Below are 22,156 nucleotides of genomic sequence, written 5' to 3' on the forward strand. Positions count from 1 at the left end.
TTCGGTCTAGAAAACTGTTCCTCCTCACAACCACATGGCTCACTCTCTGACTTCCTTCAGATCAATATTCAAAGATCATCTTCTCAGTAAGGCTTTCCCTGGGCACCGGATCTAAAATTTCAGCACCCGCTGGGCCACGCCACTGACACTTTCTGCATATCTCTGCTGCTTTACATCCTCTCCCAGCACTTATTTCTAAATGTAGTATAGATTCAGCTTGTGCGTATCTTGTTTATTCTCTGTCTCCCCAGTAAAAGGCAAGCGTATGGGGCCAGGGATGTTTGTCTGTTGTCTGTTTTCACTTCTGTCCACACAGAGCCCAGAACAGTGCTTGGCACTAAAAAATATTTGTTGAATAAATGAACAAGAAACTTAAATTATTGGTTTTTTTTTTTAGAGGTTGGGTTTTTTTTTTTTTTTTTTTTTTTTTTTTGACAGAGATAGAGACAGCCAGAGAGAGAGGGAACACAAGCAGGGGGAGTGGGAGAGGAAGAAGCAGGCTCATAGCGGAAAAGCCTGATGTGGGGCTCGATCCCAAAATGCCGGGATCACGCCCTGAGCCGAAGGCAGACGCTTAACAACTGAACCACCCAGGCACCCCTTAAATTATTTTTCTTAATACATGGAGCAGTTGTTTACTTAAAAAGATACCTTATTAAAGAATTTTTTGATTATGTCTTAAGCAGAGTTTTAGTCTTATTATTAGTAATCTAGACAAGTTTCCTTCATTTAAGGAGGACCTATGAGAGAAGGTTAATATTGGGAGGACATGAATAATAATAATGATGTTGAAGGACATGAAACAACTTAAGTAATACTCTCAACTCCATTTATGGGGTTTACAATAGGCTTTTATTATGCTTAGTGATGTTGCTACGTCCTACCACTATATCATAAACTTCAGCTCTAGGTACACCTAATAATGAGTAAAAAAATCATTGTCCTGTAGACACCAACTCTAGAAAGTGACATACTCTTTATGGGAAACACCTGGTTTGTCCTGTCTATTTTTACTGTAATTGTTTTCCTGCATCTCGACATTACAATTACTTGCTTAAGAGCTGACCTATTGGTTAAGCTACGTTGATGAATCAACTCAAGAAACTAGATTAATTGTGAGCTGAGCTTTATGTGAGTAGTTGGTCTATGTTTCATGCTCTACTGATCTGAAAGACCAAAAACCTAACCTGAAACTTTTCAGTGAGGGTGGGAAAAGAGCAGATTTCTGTTCTGAACCACCTGGAGTTTTGGCTGACTTCCACTTTTCCAGAAAAAAACACAGTTAACTAAATGAAAAGCAACTCAGAAACCAGTAGATAATTTTAGAATAAGCTGGTGTGCCAAGGAGCAGAGAAGACCAATGTATTAGGGTTACCTTCACTATCAGGTCAAATATTCCTGTTCCAGAAATGGCCTGTGAGAGTTGTCATTTGCTTACATTTGATAGATTCCCTTTATTCCTTCTTGGCAACTATGAGAACAGGCTCATCCAGTTTCATCTGAAATGTTTTGTTTTCCTTTCGAAAGTAATGATGGTAACATTTTATGAGAGGCCCATAATCCTTACGCAGAAAAGCCTCATTAATTAACTACCCATCAAGATTACCCTTTTTCGGTCATCCATAAGAATCCCCTCTTGCTTTAAGAAGGGTTGATCCCATCTGGGTAGAGAATCATGCTAAGAAACTACGAAAAGTAACTCTTTAGGGGGAATGGCACAAAGCAAGTATGGATCTCAATACTACAATGTGGATTTTATAATAATTTGAAAATTCAACAAACTTAAATTCCTAAGGCTATAATGCCAAAGTCCATCTTTTCTGTTAACTTCTCAAATTTAGAACCACACAACCATGCATATAAGTACATATATTTATTTATAACATCACTGAATATGTGTGACTGTAACAAAATATTAAGAATAGCACACATTTTTAAAAATAGTACCAAATCAAAATTCAAAGCCACTGTTACGTTAAATAATAATTTTGTTGTTAATAACCCTGGAACTACATTTATTAATTTGGGCTTAATTAAATAATGTACCATTTAATCAACTGGAACCTTATACCCTTAATTTTAGATCTTGAAATGAAAAGCCAGTAGACATGTTCCAGGGGTGATGATTTTAACCAAACACAGCTTCTCCCTAGTAATACAGCTCCAGCTTTCGCTAGTCACCTCTTCAGCATTTTTCAAATAATTAAATTCTGTTGTATGGGATGGGAAACTCTCGGAAGCGAAGGTACTGTGGCCACTTGAACAAGCGCACATGCACACACCCTAGTAGCTGCCATGTGTGGATTAGAATTTGGAAATCACTGAGCAAAAAAACTGGAAGACGGAAATTACTTTTGATTTCTCTGTGGCTACACCTGAGGCAGTGCAAAGAAATGTCCTATCACTTAGCTGGCTTGGCTCACTAAAATACGTCGCCTTCAGTGAAACTCTAAATACATCATTATTGTTGTTGTTATCATCATCATCATCATCGTCGTCGTCGTGATTATTTTTAATGATTTTGGCTATTTGGGGATACAGATGGAAGGAAATTGGCATTGCTGTGATGGGTTTTTTTTTTTTGGGCGGGGGGGTGGTGTGTGTTTGTTTAATCCTAACCAGCTGTTTGCTACGGAAATACCCAGAGACAGCCGGCTCGGGTTTCCCGGGACTCCGGGGGCGGCCTCCCGGGGCCCCCGGATGGCTGTGGACCCGCGCGCTCGCGCCCCGCACCGGCTCGCGCAAGGCACACGCTCCGCTCGGCTCGCCCCTCTCCCGGCCTGCCGCTCCCCATCCACGTCTCACTTCCTTCTCGCAGGCCAGCCGCGGAGAACACCCGGAGTGGGTGGGAACGCATTCCAGCAATAACAGCCCGGCTTCCCCAACTCACCAGCCTGCGAAGTTTCCTCGGCGAGAGGGCTGGGTGTCAGGTTTCAGAGGTCTCCGTCCCCTCTCCCAAGCCCTTGAACTCCGGGGCTCCCACGCCAGCGACCACACGGGATCTGCTCTACAGGGCGACCCTCATGGGGACAGCTCCTTAGTTTCCGACCGCGGCTCGGGATCGGTCCCCTGCCCCTGCCCGTCGTGACTGCCAGTGGCAGGACTTGTAGCACCACCCCTGAGTCGGCCCAGCCGCCGCCGGGATCTGGAAGGTTTGTGTAAGAGGAAGGCGTGTCTCCCCGTCCTAACGCGGACGTGCCGAGCTCACCTCGGGCAAATCTTGCTGGTGACTCAAAGGCGCTGGGCTTCTGGTTAATTCTCCACACTGCGGAGCTGTAAGCCCTAGCAGCGGGCTCATTTTTATTCCTCTATTTTCTCGTTGTCTTCTTTGATATCTCTTATTCGAAGAGCCCAGGGCACTATGCGAACTGCTTCCAAGGCAGTGCATTCTCTCCTCCCAGGGGATGTCTCATTAACAAGGGAGAGAGCGAGGAATTGCCAGTGGAGAACACAGAAGGGCCCCGGGAAATAAAAGGGGACCTAATAAAATTAGTGCTTTGGAAGGTGAGACCTGTTAATGTGAATACATTAATCAGTATACACCATCCTAATTTTTTGCCTCCTAATGTCACTTCGGAGATCAGTAGAGTAGTAAATAGAAGTCATGTGTATGACATCAAAGGAAATAAAGAGCATCCACATTCACTGAACAAATAACTATGAAGTACCTACTATGTGGCCGACCCTGCTCTAGAAACATTGGCTCCTTCTGTCCACAACAGAGATCCTGGCTGGCTCTCTTGAGTCACAGCATAGACAGACGCTGGAATCCCTAGTTCATGGACTGATGATAAAGGGGAGAATCCAAGGTTGCATACATATAATAATAATTGAATTAGTCCTCCATGAAGAAAATGTCAATGTTCCAAACCATTGTTGGGAAACAATGAGATGCTATTTAAATTTTAATTGTTTGACCCAGTTCTGACAGGGGGCTTTAGGGACAATCTGGGAGGCACTAGGGACCATCTCCCTGAGAAGTGCCGTGAGGGGAGGAGGGGAAGGAAGAGCCCCAAACCAAAACCCAGTGTAAACACCCAGTAGCAAAATAGTGAAGGAGAGGACAATGGGAGAAAGTATTTGGTCCCACAAGACTCTATTCTATTAGAAAATATGGAAGTTCTATTTCCTCTGCCTCAGTGTTCTTGTCCTGAAAATGGGGATGATAAAATGCCTTTATAGGGTTATTGTGAGCAAATGAGTTCAGCAAAGTGCATAGAGTAGTGCCTGGCACAGTAAATTCTATATATGTACGTGGTGTCTACACATGTTATTTTGGTAGCTCTTATCTACTTCATTATCCTAAAGTAAGGTCCAATTAATAAAAATTATTCTGAACTACTAGGAGAAAATACAGGAGGATTGGGTTGTAGATTTTCAAAATATATCTATATACTGCAAATCTATATTTATGGTAACTCTGTTTGGCATCCATCAGCAATATCTGATTATATAACAAGCATGTGTCCGTGGGCCTAGAGAGAGAGAAAAGAAAGAACTCTGAATTTATTCTATTGTATGCAGCACATTAATTTAAAATGATTCTCAAAAAATTTTAAAAAAATAAAATGATTCTCTGTGGTAATCAGTGATAATCTGTATTCTTCACCTAGTTTATGTGTCCACTTACATTAATCTAAATAGCTATTTTATTTCCCATATGGAGTTTTGAAGCCCTTGCCCATAGATCATCTCATTTGACTTTCACCACACTGCTTTGAAATAGGTAAAGCATCTACTATTTTTGTCGTCCCTGCTTTAAGAAAGAAGAAATGGAGGCTGAGAAACTCCCAGCAAGGTGCCCAGAATCATGAAGATCATAAAGGTAGATGGAACTCAGGTTTGCTGATCCCAAAGGCAGGGCTCAGGGTGGTCATTACACTGTGCTGCCTCCCTTTTTCTAGAAAAAAGTCCCTGCCGTGAGAAAGTCTCACACAGACATTTCTCATCTGCTCTCCTGGTCACCCTTCCCCAGATAAGCAGGCCAGCTGCCTTGTAGGGTCCACTTTTGCAGGGACAGCCCTCCTGGTGTCATCTGCCACTTAAGTCCCCTCTTTGGCTTCTGAGGCTCAGAGTCACATAGTGATGTTATTCAGCTACTGGAAAGTGGCTGGACTTTTCCTTCCCAGAGGTCGAGCAGAATAAAAGACCCTGCAAAACCAGTGAAAACAGGGGGGGCAGCATCAGGCATCACCATAAAAAATAAATGCCTTCCTGTACCTGGAGTTTTTGTGGCACAAATTAAATAGACATAATTTGTCAACGGGTTTATCGACCAATAAATACAGCACCGAAGTAAACAGATACATGTATGTACATGGGAGACTTCTAGTTAAAAATGACAAATTGATCACATGTGTTTTGTCCTCCCCTTCCCCAAACTCCTCCAACGTGAGAATAAGTGGATTTTTAAGTGTTATTAAATAATAGAGACAAATAGAAAGGAGAAGAGACCTCAAAAGACAAAATAAACAGCAAGAGATGGCTGGAAGAATGGAAATCAGATGGAGGCTTATAACTGACTTGGAAAAGAAGAGTTTACACTCTCCATGCCTGTAGGAGGGGTTATGGATAAGAAGCAAGATGATTCTCTGTGCATTAGCCTGGGAGGCTCGGGCCTAGGAGGCAGAAATACCACCCTAGAAGGAGGCCAGGTGGTAGGGTGAACACAGGGGCTTGGTTAGACGTCTGTATACAGAATGCCTGGACCCAAAGCTTCCTTCCCCACTGCCGTGCAATCAACCAACCATAAGTTCCTCCATCTGCTCAACTCAGCCTCCAGGAGACTGGAAGTTTATTTTCTGGAGAAAGTTAACTAGAGTAATTTGTGGTTTAACAAGATAAACACATATATTTACTCTGCTCCTATAGAAAATGAATTAAAAAGAAACATATGCAAGACAGGAAATAAAAACTCTCAAAATTGAAAATTGACTCAAAATTTTTAAAATTTGGCAGATGGGTTGTTAAGATTATGTTGAAAAAAATCTTCAGGAAAATAGAACAAAAAGCTAAGTAAATACAAAAAAAATAGAAAATGGGAAAAATTTTCGGACTAAAGGGAATCCCACAGAGTTCCAGAAAAGAGTTCTTTCTACCCAGAAAGGGATGAAAAAATTAAAGAAATAGTGCAAAAACCAAAATGCATCATTCTGAACTATTATAAGCCCAGGAATAAAAGGAAGAGCATAAAACATCTTTCAGAAACATAAAGCAGATCACATAAAAGGAAAAGAATAAAAATTGCATTGGATTTCTCAAGAGCAATAATGGATCCAGAAGATTCTTTAAATGCCTTCACATTTAAAAATGAAATTACTTTTAACCTAGAATTGTATACCCCAACAAAATGTCAGTGAAGTGTGATTAAAGATATTTTCAGATCTGCCAGGATTCAAAAATGGACTTCTTGAACTGTTTTTAAAAGAAGGATCTCCAAAACAAGCTTATAAATCAAGAAAGAGAAAGAGATGGGAACCAAGAAATGCAGGTCCAACATAGGCGACATAAAAGTGAATTCTCCAGAACAATTGTGAAGCAGCCCTGGAGAGAAAGCAGAAGGATGAATTATAGTAGGAAAGTCTCCAAGAAAAGAAAAGAAAAGAAAAGAAAAGAAAAGAAAAGAAAAGAAAAGAAAAGAAAAGAAAAAAGAAAAGAAAAGAAGGAAGGAAGGAGGAAGGAAAGAAAAGAAAGAAAATTAGAATTATTTGATGTACATATACATTTGAAAAATTATTGATAAATGTATGTGTGGTGAGACTGGAAATGCTCATCTGAGTCCATGGCCTCCTTTTCCTGAGCACCTCACTAGATTTCATTTCTTAGCCCTGTGCGGGTAGAGAGACATGTAATTGAGTTCTAGCCAATGGTATGTGGGCAGCTGTGATATACGCTACTTCCAGGCCATTCCCATAAAGTAACTTAACGAGATCCTCCATGCTTTCCCTTTTCCTTATTAGTATCAGACATGATGCTCAGAGGTAAAGAGTTCTGAGGCTTTAGAAGACATGAAAGCCCCAAGATGAAAGAAATGTGTGGTTCTAAATGATCGTGGGGCATAGAAGGCCCAGCTGCCACACATTCGACCATGATAAGAGCAAGAAATAAAAGGATACCATATAAAGCCACTGAGGTTTGGGGGCTTATTTGTTATAGCAGTTAGACTATTCTGTTACCGTTTCAAAGATCACTTGGGGGCATTTGTAAATAACTTACGGTAGATACAAAGTTTACTAAACAAATTTGGAAAAGGATATGACTAACTCCAGGGAGAGAAAAGGCTATGAGAGAAAAGAAACATAATGATGATATACCACTCTGTTCAGATGGTGATATAATCAGTATAATGGGAACACTGACAAGAGAGTAACCCTAAACTACGATGTGAGCAATAATTAAATAATTATTAACAATTAAATCTTTCTTGATTTCCTTTGCCTGCCTTTTAATTAATTATCAGGTAATTTTCCAAGCATCCAAACTAACACTGATTGATATAATTCAGAAAAATATGTCTTTCCTCCTAAAACATATGTAGAGGTGGAGATAAGAAAAGACAGTCTATGTACATGTATAAGACAACTAAACCTTCAACCATCATAACACACAGTCAATAAACAATGTGTAAAATTGCTAAAGAAATAGCAGAATAAGCAAACCATTTAGAAATATGCAAGTACAATGGAAAACATGACTCACATGTTTTACTATGGGGATTGAGACTGGGGCTTAGGAGGAGATCTGTGCTGGTTTATAAGGAGTTACCACCACTTTTTAAAAACTATGAGATATATTACCTCAATCAAAATAAAATTAATATTGAAGTAGTCTTAAAATAAACAGAGAGAAACAAAATATTTTAATAAAGAGAACATTACAATTTATTAAAGTATGTGTATATATTTTTGCATAATGACCTGTTAGTGGAGAAAGTGAATTTGGGGTGCAGCCTGACGATAGAGTTGAGAGGGTTGCACTGTCATTTATTCACTCAACAAACATTTATTAAGTAAGGTGTGCCTGATACTCTGCTAGGGGTGGGGGATGAAGTGAAGAACACGAAAGAAAAATAAAAGGTGCTCTAAGAGAAAATGAAGATTTTAAAGCTTTAAACAACAAATATATTTGGTTTCTTCTCTCTTGTCCTCGGTGACATGAGCCACTGATTTAACTTTTTGGGCAAGATACTGCCTTTCTTTCCTTCCCAATACTCTTAAAAATGGCCATCTTGTCTACCCACTCAAACCTCACACTGATGAGATCAGAGGTTAACTAACTCACCCTTCTCCGGGGGTGGCAGGGAAGGCTTTGCCAAGTAGTCATGCGCGGCTTTGCCTGCACCCTCTGCTGATTTTCAGTTCATATCAAGTCCGTCTAATCACAAATAAAAATCAACCCCTCCCCAGTTTGAGGAAATCCCGCAGCATGACTAAAAGTCGCAAGACTGGACACCCAGGTCGTGCTAGTTTTGCTAAGTACTTGTAAAGATACAAGTTCAAGAAATATATATGCTTAAGTGAATTTCTACTAGCAAATTACTCTAAATACATAATTTTAGGCATCATAGTAGACTTGTTCACATATTTATAGGTAAAGCATCTATTCTATATGGTGTGTTCTTAACCTCCCACTTCTAACTTCATTTTGCCTCAGTTTCTTAGGATGTGAAATGAACATACACTGGGACCTTATGCGGAAATTACTATAACTCAGTCTAATTCTTTCTTTCTATGTTAAAGGAATATTGAAAGTGAGAGGGCCAAATGGTTTCGTGAGTAATGTTTTCATAGAGCCTTTATGCAAGCCTTGACTTGCAAAGAAGCCACAGTAGAGTGGGTAAGCCGTATTTCTGTATATCAATAGTATTCGATCCCTTTATTAACAAAAAAATGTTGTAAGTATAATTATGAACATAACTATGATTACAAAATTATTTAATTCATGTATCAAATTAAGGACAAATAAATCCATTTTAATAAAACTAAGCAGATAGGAAAGAATGTAACAACAATATATACACATAAATACAGTCATATATCGACATATGTAATTATATATGTAAACGTAAGTATAGTCTTATACATGCACATGTATAGACATATATTTGCTTAATGCTAGCTTTATGGTGAGCTAAAAAATAAAGTTTTATGTGCCTACCATGTAAATATAAGCAAATATATGGTGACTTCTTCATTTTCCCCAAACACGTGACCAAAAAACAATGTTCTTGTTCACAATTTTGCTATTTTTTACCTGCAAACAGTTCAGACTATGATGTCATACACTCAGGAATAACTGAATCTTTCTTAAATTTTTTTGCCAGCCTTTTAACCAATTATCAGGTAATTTTTCCAAGCATCCAGACCAACATTGATCAATGTAATTTCAGACAAAAATATTCTTCCCCCCAAAATGATTTTTTGATCAAATTAATATACTTTCATGAATGTTCCATTATAAGAGATTTATAATGACACCAGTATAAGGTAAACATCTCCTTTTTAAGGTATAATTTGGGAAATGATGTTGCCCTATGCTTGATCATACATGATATTAAAAGAATTTGAAAAATAACAACTAGTACATGAAGATTTGGTCATAGCAAAGAATCCCACTACTTTTTTTTTTTTTTTAAAGATTTTATTTATTTATGTGACAGAGAGACAGCCAGCGAGAGAGGGAACACAGCAGGGGGAGTGGGAGAGGAAGAAGCAGGCTCATAGCGGAAGAGCCTGATGTGGGACTCGATCCCGGATCGCCAGGATCACGCCCTGAGCCGAAGGCAGACGCTTTAACGACTGCGCTACCCAGGCGCCCCCCCACTACTTTTTAAAACTATATTTCAAGAAATAGTAAGACCGTCTTAACAAATAATTTTATATTATACCTAAAGAAATATGATCTATTTTTATCATCAGTATGGTAAAACTTTCTAAGACCATGATACATTTTTATTATATTTTTAATATATATTTAAATGTTCTATTTCCAAAATGCCTTGAAAATTCTAAGTACCATAGCCATCTGATACCTCCCGAACTATGCATTGCCACTGTAACCCCTAAGTTGTTCCTGTTCTGTGAAATTTTTAGTTACAGATTTCATTCCAACTGCAGATTGAGAGAATGGAAGAAAATCCCTGCATACCTCATATAAAATATAGGCTTTTGTTAAAACTACTCAGCCTATCTTAAATAAATTAGACACAATTTATTTTTATAGTCATATATTTGGTGAGAGTCTTGAGAGAGAAAACATTTTAAAGGAAGCACACATGATCAGAATGAAGATACAAAGTTAATAAGAATTTCTCATTTGCTTGCATTTCTCCACCTACGAAATATGGTAAATATTAGTCATCTTCTTGGTATAAGGCATTCAATCTAATGTGTGTCTTGGTGGGAGTCCTATAAAAGTCTCCTTTATAAAAGGGGTCAGATACTCATGACAACAGTGGCAGCCTATAGGGTCTGGATGTAGTAGCATTGAGTGGTTCCAAGGGTAGCGTTCTAATCACATAACGGAAGGCTTGTAACGCTGGCCCTAAGCCAGCTTGCCCTAGAGTGAGGGGCAACACAGTATCAAACCTGGGAGAAGCAATCTTACAACTAAAAGAAATACGGAACTTGCTAAATTATATAAGCGAAAGAGAGAAACATGTATGGGAATGGATTCTAAGGAAGAAGGAATGCAATTTTAGACTAGGATGAATTGATTAATATAGATGCCCAGGATAAAACGTAGTAATTTGATTGAGAATGCTAATAATTGTTCTCTCAGTTTGATGAAATTCAAACATAGAGTAAGTCCTATCTTAATTCAAGGAACCACCCTTGCTCTCTAGGAAGGATACTGCAACATTACAAATACATGGAGAATGTTTTCTTTCTACATTTTCCCGAAAGATCATGCAATTATTTTCCAAGATAATTGGCACTGGGGAACAGGAATCTTTCCAGAATAGAACATTGACTCAAATGTGTCACTAATGACTGAATAACAAGAAAGTCACTGCAATTCAAAGATTAGAGTCAGAACTTAGGGCTTAATCAAATCCTACCTCACAGGAGACTCAACAGGAAGTCTCAAATCCATCCATGTTTGCCATTTTTTCCTGAACCTAGAGGTTAAGGGTCAATGTGATCCAAAGGTTAATTTCTGAGTCTGTGATACTGAAACTATGCGACACAAACCTAGAGAATATATCCAAAGGTACAGTTATTCCTGGAACTAATTGCAGATATTAGTGTCATTTCACTGTTAAGAACTTGAATGATGTAAAGAAAGTAATTTCTATCACATTTCCACCTGTTTTTCTACATTGACCTATGTAGAAGGTGAATGGGTCTCCAAGAATGACAATGAATATCTAAAAGCCTAATTAGATGATGACTTCAAAGGCCACTAATGCAACTAATCAAATGGATACAGATTCTAATGTCCTTGGTAAATTGGAAGGTGGCTGTAAGTCACCTGCAAGGCTCCATTTGATCCAGGTTTTAGACAAAGCACTTCTGCTTCTTGTACTCTATGCCCAGGGGATTTATGATACAAGATTTATCTGTAGTAGAATAGGGTGCTATGTAGAGACTTTGGCATTTCCAAGGAGCAGGATCATTTTGGAAGCCTCTATGTATAAAATTATAGAAATAAGGGTTTTCCCAAGTTCTGGGTAGAGGAAGACGAGCAAGAATTCTAAATCAAAAGCCTTAGGTTTTACTTCAAGTTCTGCCAAAAGCTATTTGTAATGACTTCATCTTTGATCTAACATGTTAAATGCACAGTGTTTTAAAATAATTTGCTTATAAAAATTTCGCGTGTCTGACATCACTACAGGTGTCCAAAGAATGAATGTTTGCTGAATGAGTCAATAAATAAAGCAATCTGTTCACCATCTTGACATCCTTTGCAAGGAAGTTTTCAAGGAAACAGACAGGAGTCTCTTGTCCATTCTATGCTTTATATTTCAGCAAATCTTTTTTTTTCATAATTGAAATATTAAAAGTTGGAAAAAATATTTGTGAAAATGATTCAAAGCAGGAAATACTGCACTCTTAAAGTAAATGTGATTTACAATAGAATTGCCAGGAGCAAATTAAGGAAACTCCTTGAGGCATAATGGTACGAATGTGTGTGTGTTTTTCTCAATGAGAAACTTTGACTCCCTCGCCGTACTTACTATAATCTTATGTCACAATTAAAGGTAAACATATTGGCAACTTTCTCTCCTACTAGTTAAGAAGATAAATAAGTCACAGAAATGCTTGGTCTACTGTTGGGCACCTTCAGCCTTGCCTTAACTCATTAGTGGCAAAACCGGATTTGTAACCACCAGAAAATACATGGCCCAAACTTGCACTTAAGGATCTAAGATCCTTTAATAAAGAAGCAGATGGAATATAGACAGGAGTAAAGAAAACCCTTTCAAAGACATTCTCATCACAGCAACAGGCAAGGACCACAGAGCCCCAGAGGAAGCCATAACTGACAGCAACATGAGGACAAGGTATTAGCATTTTCTAAGCCATGACATCTGGTTTCTTCTCTGAATCATGCCAATTAAGGCCAGAATTGCAGAGAATGACATTAGACCTAGGTTTCTTTATTCATTCTATTCCCCATGCTGAGACTTGGAATTCTCATTTGCATCAAGAAGATGGTAAGTATGTCATAAGTGATTAGTTTTATTTGCCTTTATTCCGTATGTGTTTATTGCATGTGTGTGTGTGTATATATACACACACACATATGTGTATGTATATTTTGTATGGATGTATATACACATATATGTATATGTACTTTTTTCCTTACACCAAAGGTTAAATTCTCCTTCATTTTATCTTTAAACCACTAGAAATAAGGAAGTTAATAACAAAAGTAATTCCTAAAATGTCTTTGTTACTTAGTTTGGAATCACAGAAACTCAAATTTTAAAAGCAATCATTTAGGACTAATTCTCTTCTAAGGAACACTACATCTAGAGATATTAATAATCGTGTGTGCATAAAAAGGGTTCCGTAGTCAGACTGATTTAATACTGCTTCTGCTACCACTTCTTAAACTTCACAATGAGAAGGGTGCCTGGCTGGCTCAGTCGGTAGAGCATGTGACTCCTGATTTCAGGGTCAAGAGTTCAAGCCCCATGTTGGGTGTGGAGCCGACTTAAAAAAATTCATGGGGCGCCCAGGTGGCTCAGTCAGTTGGGTGTTTAGTGAGCACCTACACACTTTATGAGGTCCTATGTTTCAAATTCAGAACCAATTCCATCACCTGTCCAATCCCTTATTTCCTCTTTTGTATAAAAAGACTAATAATATCAATAATCACTTCATAGAGCTGCACGCCTGAAAAACACTTTGATAGCTATTTCTGATAAGTATATACATAAGAAAGCACCGTATTCCCTAGAATTAAGTGTTGTTCAACCAAATTTATTGGGAGCCTGCTAAGTGAGAGACCTGACAATTCACAATGGAACCTGAAAGTTTCATTTTACCAAAAGAGAATGGGGTATGTGGAAGGGATTACAAATGAACAGGAGGAACCCTTAGAGATGACAGATGTCCTCACTGTCTTGACTATGGGGATGGTTTCATCGGTATATCCACATTTCAAATTTATATCATATTGTGCACTCTAATTATGTGTTTATTTTATGTCAATTAAAGTTCAATAAAACCATATAAAAAAGGAACATAAACGTAACACTAGGCTTATTTTTCAACCATTTAAAGAGATGTAGTCATTGCCTTACTTACTTCCTCCCCCTTCAACTCAAACCCTTCAATGTGGGGTACGCTGTGAGCACCTCATCTTCTATTGTATATTTGGAAGATGTTTACTTGTTTTCAACAATATTTTCAGATCAATATTCTCAATACTTCAACTTATACAAATGCTGAAAAACTGGAGTTAGAAGAATAAACTTATGATTATTTAGATTCTTAACTAACAGTAAAACCTAGGGCACCTGGGTGGTTTAGTCGGTTGGGACACTGACTTTTGATTTAGGCTCAGGTCATGGTCTCAGGGTCCTGAGATCAAGCCCTGTGTCACGGCTCCACACTGGGCATGGAGCCTGCTTGGGATTCTTTTTCTCCCTCTCCCCCTTTTTCTTTCTCTCTAAAAAAAAAAAAAAAAGAAAAGAAAAGAAAAAGAAAAAAGAAAAAAATTAAAACCTAACTTTTTAAGCTTTTTAAAAATCAGTTAAATTGGTGATGGGGAGTAAGGAGGGCACCTGTCGTGATGAGCACCAGGTGATGTATGGAAGTGCTAAATCACTATACATACACCTGAAACTAATATAACACTGTACATTAACTAACTGAAATTTCAAAAAGAAAACTTTTTTAAAAATCAGTATGACACAAAATTATTATCGGCACATGAATGGGCATGAATGTACTTTACAAAGCATTAAAGAAAAATAGCCCAATTTTTAAAGAAATTAATGTAAGACCTGTTTAATAACGTTCATACTTAATTTTTGAATCGTGAATAGTATCTTACATGGCATGTAGGTAGATGGTCAATAGACGTATTGAGGTGAATAATTATTTTATAATCAACTATTATCTACTTAACTAAAGCATGTTTAGCATGTTTGCTCCCAACTGGTTTTGACTCCTGTACTGGTTAAGGTTTCAGGCAATAATGTACTATAATAGATCACTCCAAACTTCAGTGGCTTCAACCAATGTTATTTTCTAATTGGGAAAGTTTCACTCAAAAGATTTGATCACACACTAATTGCTCTAGTAACTATCTTTCCTTAGGAAAAGTTCCCAGGGGACCCTGCGTTGCATCTTTTCAGTGGGGCCTCATGTCAACATCATCACTTTTCTTTCGCTTTCTCTTAGCAGTTTTTCAGAGTTCCTCGTCCAGTAAAGACTTCTCATTGTTGAGTACAGCTAGATAGCTAATGACTACTTTTTTTTTGCTATTCTAATTATTATATCACATTAATTCTGTTATTTTAGTAAGGTGGGGTATTTAGCTCTGTATTCCAGTTAAAAGTTGGAAGCTTTTCAAGGTATGTATATGTGTTTGTATGTGCACACACGATAATTGTTTTACATTTTTGACTACAGATTGGAAAGAATAAGTTGATTCAGTGTGGGTAGTCAAGAACTATGTGATCGATCATAAATCAATATATTGAAAAAACATAACCCACTAGTATATTGACTTTGTTTCAACAGGGTGACATGTTACATTATATGTGGATAATCGGTGGAGATTTCTAATGTTCCTGAGTTTCCGGTTCTTCTCTACTTCTGTGTCAGTGAAGGTTTGCACCTTCTTGTCCTCTGAAGTTGGCTTTGGTTATATGACTGGTTTGGCAAGTGATATGTGTCACTTCCAGAAGGAAACATTTCCTTTTTTATTTTTTATTTATTTAAATTCGATTAGCCAACATATGGTATAGCATTAGTTTCAGATAGAGTATTCAATAGTTTATCAATTTGCGTATAACACCCAGGGCTAATTGGGCGGGAGGAAACATTTCTGAGCTGCTGGATGCTCCCCTCAGGGATCACGGAATCATGGGTCAACATGCAGATGTCTGAGGACTTCAGGAGCCTAGAACGCTGGGCCACTGTGCAGACAAAAACTGCTCTGACCAGTTGCCTAGACTGCATGTGACCAAGACGCAAGCTACTCAGGTATGGCTGCTGGTTACCACGGCATTACTGAGCTCGTCCAGACGAGTACAGAAGATGAACAGTATCTTACGTAAACAATGAACAAAATGTAAATATCTAGAACGGCAGAATATGTAACCGATTTTGTTTGTTCTTACAGAATACTATTTTAATTATGATGGAAACTCCTCTGGCTTCTGGCTAGTGTTGTTTTTTAAATCAATGCTTAGCGTGTAACTAGTGCAAAATTAACTCTATTTTGAAAGATACAAACAGACTGGGATCAAGAAATAGATCTGAAAGACCAAGACCGAGTACCATGTATTCTGGTATTCAGAGATAGGTGATATGCCCTGAGGTGAGAAAGCAGCAAGGCGAATTTAAAGGTCTCATTTATTTTCTGAACGTTTTTCCCCCTCGGTGAGACGTGGGTGGTTTTTCACAGCGTATCCTTTGCCAGCATGGAGGTGTGTCCCATTTTCAGAACTTACCTGTGAGTATAGGTATAGATGCACTTGCTCAGTTCTCCACTGAGTGTTCAAGAACAAAACTACTAAAACATCACTAACAACCATTGCGAGCGGTACTTAAACCCCACAAAGGTATCATAACGGATACACACTCACCATTAACAAGACAGGCTTGTTTCCATAGTGCTGTCAAACAATATGTGTATTGATAGAAGTAGCTTATCTTGTCAAAGATGGGGGGCTTGGTGGGGTGAGTCAAGTTGTTGCAGTCACCCCTAAAGCTCCAAGTTCCTGATGAGGTTATATTTTTTGGGCGAAAGTGCCGACTTATACAAAACCTGGCCAACAAACCTGCCTCTTGCCAACCCCTACAAGAAAACTCTAACCCTCTAAATCCTTACTGAACCCTCAAATCCAGCACCCATCAATACATTCAAAGACTTTTTTCTGCATACTCACATTGCACATGATGGGTGATATCCCAAAGCAGGAAAAGAAAAACTAAATTAAAACTAAATGCCAGTTAATTTTACTAAACCTCATAAACCTCATTTTAGAATGAGCTCAATATCTTCTAATCAATCCAATTGGCTCAAACCTACTCATGTTTGCTTTTAAGAGATTTAGAATACTTCTGATATTGAGCAGGTTGGCATTGATGTAATTCTCTGCTTTTTTAAATGTTATTTTTGCTAGTTGTTAACAGTTTAATCATGGTGTTAATGACTCATGTTTCCTATCTACCTAACCATCCCTGCTTGATAGTAACTAACAAAATATCCCGAAAGCTGATCTAACTAGGCCATTAGACTTCTCAAAGATGTTGTAAAATTTACACATATAGATCCTCCAACGTGTATTTATATTCCGTGTATTATCTCCTTTGATAGGTCAGAAAATTTCAAAGTTTTTGGGGCGCCTGGGTGGCACAGCGGTTAAGCGTCTGCCTTCGGCTCAGGGCGTGATCCCGGCGTTATGGGATCGAGCCCCACATCAGCCTCCTCCGCTATGAGCCTGCTTCTTCCTCTCCCACTCCCCCTGCTTGTGTTCCCTCTCTCGCTGGCTGTCTCTATCTCTGTCAAATAAATAAATAAAATCTTAAAAAAAAAGAAAAGAAAATTTCAAAGTTTTTGATTAATATATTGGATCAATAATTTTTAACAATTTTTCCTTCTATTTGTTCCTGTCAACATTCATCCCATTTTTAACCCATATTTGTCCTTAAATAAGATTTTTTTTCTATATTTTAAGAGCATAATGTAGAGACAGCCAAATTCATATTTTTAGTGTGTGATTGTGCCAGTTTGGTAAATGTATAAAGTCATTTAGTCCACATGACAATCAAGATAGAGAATAGTTCTATCACTTCACAAAATTTCTCCATGCCCCTGGAGCCCAACCCCCCAGCAATTACTGATCGGTTTTCTCTCCCTCTAGTTTTGCCTTTTCAAGAATGTCAAACAAATGGAATCATACAGTATATAACCTTCTCAGTATCGTTTCTTTCAGTTAGTTTAATACAGAAGTGGGGGTTTTTAACATGTCGTGCTATTTCTCAAAATTTGGTTTATTAATTCCTATACCATTAAATATGCATTTCTGCCTCACATCCTTAATCTGATGTTTCATATTTAGTAATTTCTCATGTAAGTTCTTCTCACCAATCAGATCAATTTCCTCCAAGTATGTTAGAGCAAATTCCTTTCCACTTCAATATCTTTGTTCAGGTTGCTTTCCCCTCCTGGAGTACTGAACCCATCACCTTGACTAATTTAAATCCTTCACATATTCCTATGACCTCAAATCAAGTCCTGCCTTTTCAAATAGTTTTCTCTGGAAGAAAAAAAATAGGTAATAACATACCTGCTATTGAATTGATCTCACTGAATTGATTGATCATATAACATCTGAATTGTTTCAGATTTATTTGTGTTTTCTCACCTACCAGATGTAAGGATCCTGAGAGCAAGATAAGGTCCTAGCATGATAAGGGTTACATATAGCTGCTCAAAGAGGTAACTTCAGAATTCCTACAAAGAGGAGTTGAGAGGAGAGTAGGGGGTTTGTAGGCCTTTGTAAACTTGGTTACTGGTGTGCAGGTAGAGAGAGATATTAAATTAACTACTTGATAAGTTGCAAAATAAGGATGCTAGGAGGTTTTATTGGTTTTTTTTTTTTAATAGATGGTATGTTTCATTGGCATGGCTTTGGGGAACTGATAGAGATTGGTATTACCAGTGCTCGTGGATTCACAGATTGCATGAACAATTTTGGTGACTTCTTGTTTTCCCTAGATTTAGCAACTAGGGGGTGAATGCCAAGTTCCTAACTGAGGAGCAGGTGACCGCAAAAAAGTCGTTAAACGAATACTATTTCTTGATGTAAAGACTGCAAAATGGAACTTGAAATTTCCTTTGGGACTCATGAGATCCCAGAGCCTGCTTTAGCTACCCCCGGAAAAAGTCACAGCTCGGTATTGGTTGGCAATGGCTCCCTCAGATTCCAGGGAAATTCATATCTGCTTCATGGTGGCTAAGCGCCAGGGTATCCAAAATGAAGTACATTGGCATGACTATGTGAGAGTCACACATTTCTTATTTTAAGAATTTTCAATCCTCAGATACTTTGCATTAGTATTAGCAGTCATATTAATCCATCATTAAAGAACCACGAGTCTTAAATATTTTCATGCCTTTATTTCAGTTGAAAATTGTAACAGCCAGTGGTTCTTGATACTCTTTTATTAAATAAGCAGCTTTAGAAACATTTAGGTTGAACAGACTGAATATTTTTCAAAATACATTGAGTGAGCAGAGACTATCAGGGAGTAATAAAGGTATACCCCATCAGCCACTGCTTTGGTCCCTCATAACGTCTCCCATTTGATAGAAGTCTTAGCGACGTGTTTGTTTTTCTCCAGGGCCCTGCAGGTAAATGCACTGTAGTCCCTCACATACTCTCTGTGCCTAGGTCATGTCGGAAGTGAGAAACATTTCAAGTGACCGAGGAAAGTCTGCTTTCTTAACACCTGAGTTACTTAAACCTAACACAAAAGACAGAGCTTAAACTAAAGTATCATTATTATGATAATTTTTATCATGATAATTCCTGCAATAATAACTTCTGAATTAGGCATACATTTAAGCTCTTAAAAATATGCGTGGGGAAAGAAAACAGTATCTGAGAGTGTTGGGAAGGCTGTATTTTTTTCATTTTTTCCTTTGGATACTTATGCTTGTATATACTTGATATATACAAGAAAAAGAGATACTGGTCCTCTCATCAAAGGTATGCCCCCCAACGAGGTAACACACAATAGCCTCCATGCTACACCCGGCTTCATCTCCCTGAGAGGTGGGTTCTGAGTGAAGCAGATGATTCACAGACCGGTACATTTTCCAGTCCTTGACCTAAGGCTCAGCACATTGCTTATCTGTGAGGGCTGTCAACATATTTCAAAAACAGACTCTCCACAGAGCACAGAATGTGGGCGTCAGAAACAAAAAAGGAAGCAACAGCAAAGTGTCTCATATCTCTCAAGGAAATCCCATAGCTTGGAAACAAATCAAGTGGACTCAATACATGATTCGCCTTCATTACAACGGGTCAGGATTAAGCAGCTAAATCAGATGGTCTACAATAGAACAATTTTGGGAAAATGAGCACATGATTTCCTATGAAATGGGTTTGTCCCAACTTATGAGTAATAAATGCATGATTTTGATGGAGCCCCATTTACTTTTTCAATCTGTGCATCTGGGGACCTAATTATATTTTCCAATGGAGAAAAAAATAAACACTTTTCTGAAGCATTCGTACTACGCGACATGAAATCCAAGCTCTTGAAACTTCTTTCATTTAGGAACTTAGGTTTCAAACAACAGTTAAAGATACCTGCTTGGTGAATGTTGAGTTAACCTTGAGATTCATTCAACTCTATTAATATTTTCTAAGAATTATCTGCCCTTCATTTTCAGGGAACGATAGCACTTCATCTCTAAACTTGTAAATTACCCATGCTAGGATCCTCAAGTCAACACTACTGGATTACGGTTTTCAGTGAGGGAAGTCTTCAACCACATTGGGGATAAAGACAAGCATGCGCATGGATTCTCCAATGTGTAGAGCAAATCATTACCATTTATGGTTGTGAAAACTATATTTGTGCTTCGGAGACAGAACTAGCATAGTCCCCTGACAATTTTAAATAAGAAGACCTAAATTTCTACAAGTACGGGAGGAGACAAGTATGAAGTTTTTAACATTATACAATCATCGATGGAAAAAATCAACCAGAAGGAAAAGGGACCCAGAGTTATAAATGTTTCTATGGTGTTTTCTTACAGCCTTTTCAGGACTGAATGCCATGGTGATCTCCAGGTTTACCCAAGTTTTTCTCTTGGTACCTCTCAGAGACTTGATGAGACTTCCCCTTCTCAGCCTGCACTTTAATTTACTCAGAGTGAAATGTGTGAAAGGCCTGCAGAGCACCTTGTGAGCCTGGTAAGGCTCCACCACCCACTAGCTGAGATTTGAAGGAAGGCATTGTTGGATTGGGGTCAGGTTGCCAGAAACCACCCCTCCCACCACCCCCACCAAGCTCCATCATGTTCTACTCAACACTGCAGCAAATGTCCCATACCAGTCAAAATTACAAACAAAACAGAACAAAAACAAGAAAATAAAACCTTCAAACATACATAAAAAAGGTAGCCACCTTTTTAAGCAAGAAACTCCTATATACCATACCGTTCACCCAAAAGTCCCATTCAAACTGGGTCAGCTTTCTCAAGAATATCTTTTAAAGCAAAAGAATCCAACTCCAATCCAGGATCATGTGTTTCACTTAATTATCACATCTGTTTATTTTTCATTAATCTAGAACAGCTCCAGCTCTTTGACTTTCATGACCTTGATTTTTTGAGGATTACAGACAAGTTGTTTTGTAGAATGTCTCTCAGTTTGGATTTGTCTGATGTATTCTAATGATTAGACTCAGTTACTTCTTGCTAACATATGTGAATGTGCATAGGAATCTCATGGAGACCTTGTTAAAATGCAGATTCTGATTAACAGGACTATAGTGCCATCCATGTACATTTCCTACAAGGCTGAGGCCATTGATGGTACTGACCACACTTTGATTTAAAAAAGACACCAGTCAAGAAGAGGAAGATATAATTAGCTCTACCTCAGGACTAATCCCTCCATCCTTCATGGCTGTTAAACACAGTCCCATCCAGAAGTCTAACAAAATTATTGATTTCACCACAAGAAATCCCAAACTTTTGGAACTATTGATTTCTCCCATTCCTAAATGAACCCCCAACCTCACCGCCATCTTAGTAAATAGCTCTATCAGCCACACAGTTGAACTCCAAAACCCAGGAGACACCCTTGATTCTTCTCTCTTGCTCAGCCTCCATAGCCATCCTGGCAACACAGTCTAATTCCATTATGTCCCAAATCTATTCACTTCTACTTGTCTCTTCTCCTCCATGCATCAACTCTTTGTTGCACCACTAAAGTTGTTTCCTAACTGGTCTCACTGCGTCCATTCTTCTCCCCCTACACACAGCCACCAGGGACATCTTTTCAAAATAATGAAAGCAGTTTCCTCAGCTTGAAAACCTCTAATGGCTACTTATTACAGTAGGGGGAATAAAATCCAAACTCCTTTCTATGTTTGCAAGGACTTGTGTGACTTCTCACATCCCACTCGTGCTTGTGACCTTGTTTTTTCCTCAGCAGCCAAGCTCCATGGTCCTTCTCTCTGGATATGCTTCTTCCTGAACTTTGCATAGCTTGCTCCTTCATGTCATTTAGACCTTTGCTCAAAAGCCATCCCTCCTGAGGACTTCCAATTACCCTATCTGAAATAACCCCCTTCCCCAGTTTTTGTACTTCTCTAACCCCCTTCTTTATTTTTCATGATAAGCATAACTATGTAAAATTGTTATTTAATTGTTTTCTTGCTTGCTTTGTGTTTCTTTCCCCTTCTAGATATAAGCTCATAGAAGAAGGAACATTGTATTTTTTTAT

At 38.3% G+C, this 22,156-nt stretch overlaps 1 protein-coding gene across 1 annotated transcript in view; it reads right to left on the bottom strand.

Annotated features, from left to right (window-relative positions):
* Nucleotides 1–3,150, bottom strand: part of RAB27B (RAB27B, member RAS oncogene family) — a 60,204-nt gene extending 57,054 nt beyond the window's left edge. Inside the window, exon 1 of the mRNA XM_008692361.2 lies at nucleotides 2,891–3,150. The gene's annotated coding sequence lies outside the window, so the exon portion shown is untranslated. The remainder of the gene's footprint in view (nucleotides 1–2,890) is intronic.
* Between the last annotated feature and the right edge of the window lie 19,006 nt (nucleotides 3,151–22,156).

The sequence above is a fragment of the Ursus maritimus genome, unplaced genomic scaffold, assembly GCF_017311325.1.
Source record: "Ursus maritimus isolate PB19 unplaced genomic scaffold, ASM1731132v1 scaffold_18, whole genome shotgun sequence".
NCBI lineage: Eukaryota > Metazoa > Chordata > Mammalia > Carnivora > Ursidae > Ursus > Ursus maritimus.